Below are 8,691 nucleotides of genomic sequence, written 5' to 3' on the forward strand. Positions count from 1 at the left end.
TAATGATGGGGAGTGTCAGGTTTACACTGGGGTGATCATGAAAATGCTGTTCTTTTAATGTCATATTCGAGATTCCTAGAAAGCAAAGGTTATGACTACTTAGTGAATTTCTTAAGATCTTGCAATATGCATGCAAATACATAATAAATACAAGAAATGATCTTGTGTTCAGGCTTCTGTTAACTAGAATGCCCTGTTAATTGTTACTCCATACTTCTATAATAATGGATCTCAGAAACTTGTTGAGGTTGCTTCTTAATTATCCAAAACCTGTGTTCATTATAGTTTTTTTTTTTTTAAGTCATGAATACACTTTTAATTGATCTCAGATTAAAAACTGCTCAAGGAAGGTCAGTAATCGTTTTCGCCCCTAATCTGTTAGAGCCCTGTAGTGAGCAGCCTTGAGGAGCTGGGTTAACTGGTTATTTTCCCAGTTTCCATCATCTGCAGTATTAGAAAAAACAAGGCACTGTCTCAGTTTAGGATAAACACATGGCTGGCAACCAAATCCGTCTCTTACATTCCGTGTTTTTTCTTTAGCTCTTCTACTTTGTTGACGTAAGCTTTCATGGCATCTTCCTTGGTAGTCCCTTTCAGCTCATTCCAGGTGTCCCACTTGGTCTTACCCTTGAAGTCCAACAGCCCAGGCCATTCTATATTTATGTTGCCTGCAGTTGCTTGTTTGTAGTGGCCATAGATGAACACATCTCATCATCCCCTGGCTCGGTCTTAAGGTGTTTGACATCTTCCACAGCTTTCTCAAACTCAGCCTGAGACATCCTGGCCAGCTTGCAAGGACTCCAGGGAACCCATGGAGGAGGAGAGGAGCAGGAAGCAATCATCATAGTTTTAAAATTAAATATGTATACCATGCTTAATTATTTTACAGATGCACTCTATATATGTATATATAGTACTATTTTCTTTTAAACTGGTAACTTTTAAACCTGTTACCAGTTTAAAAGTCTCTGATAATGGAGATGTCAGCTTACCTTTGGAACTGGCTTCTTTTTCCAGGTGGGTGGGGGAATCCCCAAGTAGTCCTTTGTGTGGTATAAATGTAAAGGAAATAACCATCCATGAGCTGATAAGGGTAGATAATTGGATCTTTGTGGGATCTAGTCCAGGGCTCTGGCCCTTTGAGTAGATGATGTCTCATAGCCCTCCTCAAGTGAGTGTCCAACTCAGACTCCCACTCTCAAGTTCAGAGTTGTCAAATGGCCTGATGGGCCTCCAAAGCCCTGGTGAAGATGACCAGCAAAGGTAAGTAAGTCCAAAGATAGAATTTGTGATAAGGGAAAAGAGCCTGCATTGGTGACCCTGATTCAGTGTCAGGGCCTTAATCAGATGGAGGAAGCACTCATTCTGGACTTAGTGCACAGCTGATATCAAAACTTCCTTGGACCAGTACCTCCAGTGCTGTGGGTGTATCCTGGGGAAATGACTGAGGTTGTGATTAGATTACATATGGCTGATTCCTAGACAACTTGAAGTCGAGGCTATATGTCTTGTGGGACACCCATGGCTGAGTCTGCGGAGAAAGGGGTAGTTTCCCAAGGAACATATTGGTTATTTTATCAGCAAAAATGCAAACGAATAGCAGGGTGCAAACAAAAACAACTGACTACACCATAAATACTAAAAATGGTTTCCCCCTTTTATAAAAGGTAAGCAAATGCCTATGCCTTTCTCAAGTTCAAGAATTATTATAACCATGCTTCCATTTCCAAAAGAAGGAAACTGTACCCATAGTGACTGTATAGAAAAGGAAACACAACAGAGGTTCAGAGTCATAGCTGGGCTGACTGCCTGCACACACCCAGCTGTTCTCTTAAAATCGCAAAGCCCGTGGAAGTTCAAGACTCTGTTGTTTTGGCCCAAATTACATATTTCAACACTTTATTGTTTGCTTTTGATGTCTGGGTTAGTAATTTTAATGCAAAAAGGACCATCTGGGAAAAACATTTTTGTGTGTGTCTCATATGGGTTCTTTAAGGATAAGCAAAAATGCTCATTATTTAAGCAAAAATGTTTTTAATATGGAGCTGCAATGATGTTGTGAATAAGGAATTACATCATTGTGATATCCACTTCTGTGCCCAGAAAAACAGAAACACATTGCTTTGTATTCATGAGGAAAGTGTAGAGATCCCTGCAAGAAATGCGTTTTAGAAATTGCCCCAAATATTACTCTAGAATACATTCTTTGTTATTAAGCTTGGTTATAGCATAAGGAAAAAAATGCTTCAGTAAACTTTTTCAAATGATCTTTCATAAAATTACATTTCTTAGTATATTTTTAAATCAAGAAAGCCACATATACAATATTAACTGGGAAAGGATATTTTTAAAAAATTCTTGAAAATAACAGATTGGCATAATCAAATCAGGTGAGTTCTGGTGATTACTGAGAATAAAACACCTGGATTCAATAAATCTTAAAGCACTTAACCATGTAATAAAGCACAGAGCGATGGAAGAAAATGTGTATATTTGAAGTCTCATCTAATTTAAAATCACAAAAATGAGAATCACACAAAATACTCTCGCCTTCCTGGGCAGAAATGAATACATCAACACTGCAGGCTATGACAGTGTAGTACCTATTAACGCATTGTGGATAAACAATTAAAAAGCTTGATTACCAAATGTAAGATAATGTAAGGGAGCACTCTTCAAATGAGTCTCGGTATATGAGAGTATATGCAGACTTGCCCTAAGAGACCTTGTTTGGTGGGGGGGGGGGGGGGGGTGGCTTTAAAGAATCCAGGTTCTTAAGTGAATTAAGGCAAGAACAGAAAACCAAATATAGCATGTTCTTACTTATAAGTGAGAACTAAGCATTGTGGAAGCTAAGCATTGGATACTCATGGACATAAACATGGGAACAATAGGCACTGGAGACCACTAGAGGTGGGAGGGAGGGAGGCAAGGGCTGATAATCTACCTGTTGGTTACTATGCTCACTGTTTGAGTGATGGGATCGTTCGTACCCTAAACCTCAGCATCATACAATATACCTACATAAAAAACCTGCACATGTACCCCTTGAATCCAAAATAAAAGTTGAAATTATTAAATAATTTCTTTAAAGAATCCAGGTCCTTACCTTCCATATGTTCTCTTTCCTAAAACACACCTGCCTACAGGATATCCCTCTGGTAGTTCTCCTCTTATCCCTCACCACCATCACCTTCCAATGTACTCAAGAACAAACCTTTTACTCTTCTTGAATCCAACTACATACATTTTTCCAGGGTGGAAAAACCCCTCATCAAACCAAAGGTTTAAAATGTCAAAATTGAAATATGACATATTGGCAGAGGAAAAGAAAAGAGATTATCAGTAAGAAATATTGAAGGCATAGGTGTGTTATTTTATGCAAGTGACAAACTTTTATCAAAGGTTTTTATCTATTTAACTAGAATATTTAACTGGAAACCATGCTAGGAAGTTCCAATCGGTTAAGATGTGTGTTCTCTCTGCATCTTTATGATTCTCAGTAGTGAGAATGAGCTTGATAATTTGCATTATTAACCTGCATCATGGCCTGTGTCACAGTTGCATATTTGCATGGTTTCAAGGAAGACGTGACAAAAATGTCCGTGTTTACTTGCATCAAGTTTTTCCAAAAAGACCATTTACAAGAAAAATCATCTTTATTTTATTTAATAGAGATACGAATCTCCTGCTCACTGTCACTCCTCAGTCATTGTGTTTATTCAACTATTTGATGTTGTTTTGTGACACATAATTTATTTAATAGCAATCATCATTTCACTTTTTGTAAACTCTACAATTACTAGGGACTCAATACTTTCTCTTTTCTTTGCTGGTAATTCCCAGCAGAGTAAACTGCACTCTTTAAAATAAAACATTTACTTAGGTATGGGTGTATGACACCCCTCTGCCCCCTGTAGAGAGGGTAACTGGCTCATAGTGAATCCTAGGTTTCTGTTGTCCCTTGCTCCCTATCTGTAAGTAATAAGCCTGCTTCATGGAACTTGTATGTGACTGTTCTATCTCACTGGACTCAGACAAGTTGATAACCAGTTCACAGTGAACCTGCGTCACACTATTGGCTTAAAACAATCATTTAACTCTCACAATTCTGCTGTTTAGGAATTTAAGCAGTGCTCAAAGGGAAAAGCTCATTTCTGCAACTGGAGAATCCATGATAGCTTTGCTCACATGTCAAGTTTCTCAAACGCTTGACTGAAGTGGCTGGGACCTGGCTGATCCTCTCTATCTCTCCCTTCATGGGCTCTTATACTCCGGGGCCTCTTTTTCTGCACACAGTCTCTCTTTACATGGTTTCTGTATATAGCTGCTTGTTTCCTCTCTGAGCTAAAACAGAAGCTATATGACATTTGAATGTCTGGGCTCAAAAATCCAATAATATGACTTCTGCTGCATTAAACTTGTCAAAAAATCACAAGTTCAGTGCAGATTCAAGGTATGAGTAAACAGACGTGTTCTCTTGGTCAGAGAACTGGTGAGTGCGCGAATAATTCTTACTGGCTGTAGTCACATACAATCTTCCACAGTTTGCCCTCTGGCCACAAAAATTCACATTACTTCCATATGTAAACTATAGTCAACTGCTCCAAAGACTCCCAAAGTCTCAACAAATTATAATATCAAATTTTATGCCCAGTGTCTCTTGATCTACATTGGGATCATACAGATGTGCATGAAATTTCATAAGTGCAGCTCCTTTGATATGAACTGTGAAGCAAAAATGCAAGTTATCTGTACCTCCATGTCCAACAATATAATGTTAAGACAGACTAGAATAACCACATTAGACACTCATTTATAAAAGGGAGAAATGAAGGCACATAGCAGTCACTAGTTAATAGAAATTCTGAAATACAGACAGGCTCATCTTATCAGTGTCCCCTAATCTGGAGGCAAGGAATGTTTCTTGATTCAGGTTTGGTTTTGCTATATTGCTTCTAATAGCTTATATTTCTGTTTGTGGGGCTCTGGGCTCCACCTTCTGAATCGTATTTCCTTTGTTCATAGGAAATTTTCCATGTTTGCCATCAGGTAGCTGTCTCAGTCTACTTTTTGCAACACAAGTTGAGGGCCCAGAGAAAAATGAAATTAAAAAAAAGACCTTTTTTTCATTTTGCACCTTCCACGTCCTTTTAAATTCAAGCTGGTATATAGTACCTTAAGAAATTTAGTGTGCTTCCTGTGTATCAAATTGTAAATCCGAAATCCAAAATAAATCTAATTATAAGTGAAAAAGTCACACATACGAATCTCTTCAAGACAAGCCCCTCTCTAATGCAGGCTTTGAGTCAGAATGCTGTGGAACAATATTCTTAAAATTCTTACAAGCTGTTTTGTCTAGCTGAGAAGGTTGATGAGGCACTGAGTTAAATTAGGGATCTTGTAACTACACTGTTGATTTGGTCTTTACACTAAAGTCATGTTTTATTGACAATGTCCTGAATTCTATCTTTTTCCTGGGGCCCTTTCTCACTTTTAGAACATTTTCTAACTCAAAAATGTGGGAATGAGAAAATATTTTATTTTCCAACTCAGCAAGTTCTCAGTTGGAAATATTTTCTCTACATTTGACTTGAAATTAGAATCATTCCTCTTTAGTCAATATCATTTTTGCAATACCTTATAATATGTAGGTCTAAGAGGCTGTATTAGTACGTTTTCTATAAAAAATGCCACTATAAAAACATACTTGAGACTGGGCAATTTGTAGCAAAAAAAGAGGTTTAACGGACTTGCAGTTCCACGTGGCTGGGGAGGCCTCAGAATCCTGGTGAAAGCTGAAAGGCATGACTCACATGGCGGCAGACAAGAGAAGAGAGCTTGTGCAGGGAAACTCCCATTTTTAAAACCGTCAGCTCTGATGAGACTTATTCACTATCACAAGAACAGCAAAAGAAAGGTCCACTCTCATAACTCAATTACCTCCTACTACATTCCTCCCACAACACATGGGAATTGTGGAAGTTACAATTCAAGATGAGATTTTGGTAGGGACAGAGCCAAACCATATCATTCTGCCCCAGCCCCTCCCAAATTTAATGTCCTCACATTTCAAAACCAATCATGCCTTCCCAACAGTCCCCCAAAGTCTTAACTCATTTCAGCATTAACTCAAAAGTCTGCAGTCCAAAGTTTCATCTAATACAAAGCAAGTCCCTTCCACCTATGAGCCTGTAAAATCAAAAGCAAGTTAGTTACTTCCTAGATACAATGGGGGTATAGGCATTGGGTAAATACAGCCATTCCAAATGAGAGAAATTGGCTATAGGCTCCATGCAAGTCCAAAATCCAGTGGGTCAGTCAAATCTTAAAGATCCAAAATGATCTTCTTTGACTCCAAGTCTCACATCCAGGTCACACTGATGAAAGAAGTAGGTTCCCATGGTCTTGGGCAGTTCTGCCTCTGTGGCTTTACAGGGTATATAATCCCCCTCCTGGCTGCTGTCGTGGCAGGCATTGAGTGTCTGTGGCTTTTCCAGGTGCACAGTACAAGCTGTCAGCGGATCTATCATTCTTGGGTCTGGAGGATGGTGGCCCTCTTCTCACAGCCCAACTATGTGTTGCCCCAGTAGGGACTCTGTGTGAGGGTTCCGACCACAATTGCCTTCTGCACTGCCCTAGCAGAGGTTCCCCATGAGATCCCTGCCCCTGCAGCAAACTTCTGCCTGGACATCCAGGTGTTTCCATATATCCTCTGGAATCTGGGCAGAGGTTCCCAAACCCCAATTCTTGACTTCTTTGCATTGGCAGGCTCAACACCACATGAAAGCTGCCAGGGCTTGAGGCTTGCACCCTCTGAAGCCACAGCCTGAGCCACAGCCTAGGCTGGACACAGCACAGGTATCTTGGGACCCACCCATGAAACCACTTATTCCTCCTAGGCCTCCAGGCCTGTGATGGGAGGGGCTGCCATGAAGACCTCTGACACACCCTGGAGACATTTTCCCCATTGTCTTGGGGATTAACATTTGGCTCCTAGTTACTTACGCAAATTTCTGCAGCCAGCTTGAATTTTTCCTCTGAAAATGGGGCTTTCTTTTCTATCGAATTGTCAGGCTACAAATTTTCTGAACTTTTATGCTCTGCTTCCCTTATAAAACTGAATGCCTTCAACAGCACACAAATCACATTTTAAATGTTTTGCTGCTTTGAAATTTCTTCTGCCAGATACCCTAAATCATCTCTCTCAAGTTCAAAGTTTCACAACTGTCTAGAGCAGGGCAAAATGCCACCAGTCTCTTTGCTGAAACATAACAAGAGTCACCTTTGCTCTTGTTCCTAACAAGTTCCTCATTTCCGTCTGAGACCACTTCAGCCTGTCCATATTGCTATCAGCATTTTTGGCAAAGCCATTCAACAAGTCTCTAGGAAGTTCCAAACGTTCTCACATTTTCCTGTCTTCTTCTGAGCCCTCCAAACTGTTCCAACCTCTGCCTGTTACCCAGTTCCAAAGTCACTTCCACATTTTTGGGTACCTTTTCAGCAGCGCTGCACTCTACTGGTACCAATTAGTCTGTTTTCATGCTGCTGATAAAGACATACCCAAGACTGGGCAATTTGCAACAAAAGAAATAATTTTAATGGACTTACAGTTCCACATGGCTGGGGTGGCTTCACAATCCTGGTAGAAGGTGAAAGGCACATCTCACATGGCAGCAGACAAAAGAAGAGAGTTTGTGCAAGAAAACTCCTGCTTTTAAAACCATCAGATCTCATGAGACGTATTCACTATCACGAGAACAGCACGAGAAAGATCTGCCCCATAATTCAATTACCTCCCACCAGGTTCCTCCTGCAACACGTGGGAATTGTGGGAGTTACAATTCAAGATGAGGGGACGTTCTTAGGTGGGGACACAGACAAACCATATCAGAAGCCAACTGCACGTTCAAAATTTTGCCCGGAGGCCGGGCGCAGTGGCTCATGCCTATAATCCCAGCACTTTGGGAGGCCAAGGCAGGCAGATCACGAGATCAAGAGATCAAGACCATCCTGGCTAACACGGTGAAATCCTGTCTCTACTAAGAATGCAAAAAAATTAGCCAGGCACAGTGGCCGGTGCCTGTAGTCCCAGCTACTCTGGAGGCTGAGGCAGAAGAATGATGTGAACCCAGGACGTGGAGGTTGCAGTGAGCCGAAATCGTGCCACTGCACTCCAGCCTGGGCGACAGAGCAAGACTCCATTAAAAAAAAAAAAAAAAATTGCCTGGAAACCTGCTTAGCCAGATCCACAAAAATCCTTAGGTATATTTTCTATCTTTATATTCCTGCACATAATAGTTTTTTCAAATGTTTCCTCAGTGCTTAATATTGGGCATTCTTCTCCATCCTCCAATAATAATTTGCTTACTGGTCTTCTAACCTCCATAAATAGTCCCATTGTTCTTTCAGTTTTTACCTGTAGTTCAGGGGCTGGTTGGGGCTTCTAGTGTCTCATGCATCAGAGGTTTTTTCTCTCCATGTGGCCACTCTCTCAGGGACAATAAGTGAACTTCCTCACATAGCAGCTGTTTTTCCCTCTGACCAAAAGCAGAGGCTATGTGCCATTGTAGGCCTGGACCCAAAAGTCCTAGAATGTCATGTCTGCTGCATTCTATTGGTCAAAACAAGTCCCAAGGTGAGACCAGATACAGTTTACTCTCATCTCTTGATTAGAGAAGCCACAAGCAT

At 40.6% G+C, this 8,691-nt stretch overlaps 1 pseudogene; it reads right to left on the bottom strand.

Annotated features, from left to right (window-relative positions):
• Positions 1-516: 516 nt before the first annotated feature.
• On the bottom strand, positions 517-779 carry LOC104667576 (annotated as a pseudogene).
• Between the last annotated feature and the right edge of the window lie 7,912 nt (positions 780-8,691).

Source organism: Rhinopithecus roxellana, chromosome 4, assembly GCF_007565055.1.
Source record: "Rhinopithecus roxellana isolate Shanxi Qingling chromosome 4, ASM756505v1, whole genome shotgun sequence".
Classification (NCBI taxonomy): domain Eukaryota; kingdom Metazoa; phylum Chordata; class Mammalia; order Primates; family Cercopithecidae; genus Rhinopithecus; species Rhinopithecus roxellana.